Below are 3442 nucleotides of genomic sequence, written 5' to 3' on the forward strand. Positions count from 1 at the left end.
CAGTGGTTTTGGCACTGTGAGCAGGTGCCAGGTCGTGCTGAAAAATGAAATCTTCATCTCCATGAAGCTTTTCAGCAGATGGAAGCATGAAGTGCTCCAAAATCTCCTGATAGCTAGCTGCATTGACCCTGCACTTGATAAAACACAGTGGACCAACACCAGCAGCTGACATGGCACCCCAGACCATCATTGACTGTGGGTGCTTCGCACTGGACTTCTGGCATTTTGGCATTTCCTTCTCCCCAGTCTTCCTCCAGACTCTGGCACCTTGATTTCCGAATGACATGCAAAATTTGCTTTCATCCGAAAAAAGTACTTTGGACCACTGAGCAACAGTCCAGTGCTGCTTCTCTGTAGCCCAGGTCAGGCGCTTCTGACGCAGTCTCTTGTTCAAGAGTGGCTTGACCTGGGGAATGTGGCAACTGTAGCCCATTTCCTGCACACGCCTGTGCACGGTGGCTCTGGATGTTTCTACTCCAGACTCAGTCCACTGCTTCCGCAGGTCCCCCAAGGTCTGGAATCGGCCCTTCTCCACAATCCTCCTCAGGGTCCGGTCACCTCTTCTCGTTGTGCAGCGTTTTCTGCCACACTTTTCCCTTATATATTGGGTGGATCTGTTGAATCTATTATCTATTTATACATACATATATATGTATAATATATATATATATATATACATATGTATAAAATATATATATGTATATATATACATATATATGTATATATATATATATACATATATATATATATATGTATAAAATATATATATATATGTATATACATGCACATACTTATATATTCATTCAATCTTTATTTAGACAGGTAAATCCCATTGAGCCTCGAGGACTCATTTACAAGAGAGACCTGATTTCAGCAAAGAACGATGACAACAATGGACAACAGCAACAACAATAAACAATCATAAAAAGTCATACTGCAGGGTTTTTTTTTTTTTTTTAACATAGGATGTAAATAGGATGGCTAAAAGGAAAAGGTAACAACAACAAAAAAAAATCAGCTAGATTCTAAGGCGAATGTAGAAAACTAAAAACAGGAACATGTGGGGGCCGAGATGGTGTAGAGGCAGGGCAGCCGGCTTGGGACCCGAAAGTCCCAGGTTTGATCCCCAGTCACTGCACATCACGTGGCGTCTCTGGGCAGCACACCTCATCCCCAAAATGTCCCCCGGGCGCTTTCAATAGCTGCCCACTGCACCACCTGGTGGTGGATGGGTTAAATGCAGAGACTAATTTCGCCATTGTATGGAAACATACAGTGCTGACATTATTATTATGTCTGCATTGGTCCCTGCCAGGAGTCCAACAGATTCTTAAAGCCACTTAGAGAGGTCAAGGTTGAGAGCTTCAAATCTTTATCTATATATATGTATATATACACACACACCCACACTTATAGAAAAAAAAAAATTAGAATATCATGGAAAAATTGTTTAACTTCCATAATTCCATTCAAAAAGTTAATCTTTAATAGACGATAGATTCAGGCCCACAATTTCAAGTATTTATTTGTTTATTTTTACATAATTTGGGCTTCCAGCTCATGAAACCCACAAAAACAGGATTTCAAAAAATTAGAATACTGTGAAGACATCAGCCCATACTTCTGTTTTTGCATACAAAAGAAAGAAATTAGAATCACAACAAATCAATCAAAATATGGCACTTTCAAAAAGATATGTCAATCTTCAATACTTGGTTGGGAATCCCTTTGCCTTAATCACTGCCTCGATGTGTCGTGTCATTGAGGCGATCAGCCTGTGGCATTAACTGGGAGTTATGGAAGCCCAGATTTCCTTGATGCTTGCTGTCAGCTCTTCTTTGTTGTTGGGTCTGGTGCTCCTTATTTTCCTCTTGAGAATACTCCATAAATTCTCAGTGGGGTTTAGGTCCGGCCAGTTGGCTGGCCAGCACTGTGGCATGGGCATCAAACCAGGTTTTGGTGCTTCTGGCAGCACGGGCAATCTCAACCCTGAGCAGTCACCCAGTCTCTGTTGCTGGAAATCCACCCCCACAGAATGACACTGCCACCACCATGCTTCAAAACCTTGAAGAACTTTGTGACTAACTTTGTTGTATGATGAAGATTCATTATTTATATTTACAAATTGGAATCTATCAGCTAAATATGATTTAAACCAATTTAGAGCCGTTTCTGTAATTTCAACATCATATTAAGTCTCTGTAGTAGAATATTGTGATCAACTGTATGAAATGCAGCAATGAGGTCTGACAGGACCAGTATAGACACAAGTCCATTGTCAGAGGCCATGAGAATATCATTAATTACTTTCACTAGTGCCATCAGTGATAAAAGAATCATTTCAGAAGAAACTGGTTGTTTAACAAGCTCAAATGATCTGGGAGAAATTAAAATCTTCCTGCCTTTTTCAACAAGTATCCTCACAAATGACAAACAGCTCTTCAACACTTTAAATCAGTTCTTTTTGATTTGCTGTGGTTGGAAACCAGTAAAAGTGGCAGTTTAAATAATAACTTCAGTGTGAAATCACATCAGAGTTTAGGAGAAAGCAGACGACAAAGGGTGCAAAAATATTTATTGCTGATAAACCTGTAGGTGTATATTTGCTTTATATTTACATTCATACAGAGTACAAAGAAATGGGAATGTTAAAGAAAAAAATCCCAATGGGTTCAATAAATACAAAGGAACTGCCACGGAACGAGACTACAAACAGAAACCAACTCCTGTACGGTTGGACCAAAACAAAAACTATGAAGATTAAATTATATTTCTCTCAAGGCGTTGAGCCGTTTAGTGTTCAGCTGGACGTCATGCTACGAAACGCAGACAGCAGCGCTGCGATGGAGGACACTGAACGTCACGCTAGTTCCTATGTTTAGTTCTTGTTTTGTAGTTAAGCCGTTCAACGTCACGTGTTTGGCCAGCAACGAGTATAACAGTAGCTTCCACAGTCAGTTTTAGTAGATGCATGGCAGACGTTCGTTTTAAAAACACTATTTACAAGAAACAAAGTCACAGTTAACTGAAGTGCATGGAATGCAAACTCTGATCATGTAATTTAAACTTCATATCGTGTTGTTTTAACAATATATGACGTGTGGTGACCAGTGTGTAGTGTTTCTAAATAACTTGGTACAGACTAACGTAGTGAGCTTGTTAGCATGCAGCATGGTGGGCCGACACGGCCTGTCAGAACTCCTTGGTGTCTTTATTGTCAAACAGATGGAGTCTCTGCTCAGCGGTCAGCCCTTCCTTCAAACTCTGGAGAGGAGAAGAAACAGGACACATGTTAGAACAAGAGCTCAACAACACAAGTCCTAACTAAAGATTCAACAGATCCACCCCACCTCCAGCTTCTAACTAAAGAGTCAACAGATCCACCCCACATCCAGCTTCTAACTAAAGAGTCAACAGATCCACCCCACATCCAGCTTCTAAC

The sequence above is a fragment of the Nematolebias whitei genome, chromosome 22 (genome assembly GCF_014905685.2).
Source record: "Nematolebias whitei isolate Nwh7 chromosome 22, NemWhi1, whole genome shotgun sequence".
Lineage (NCBI taxonomy): Eukaryota > Metazoa > Chordata > Actinopteri > Cyprinodontiformes > Rivulidae > Nematolebias > Nematolebias whitei.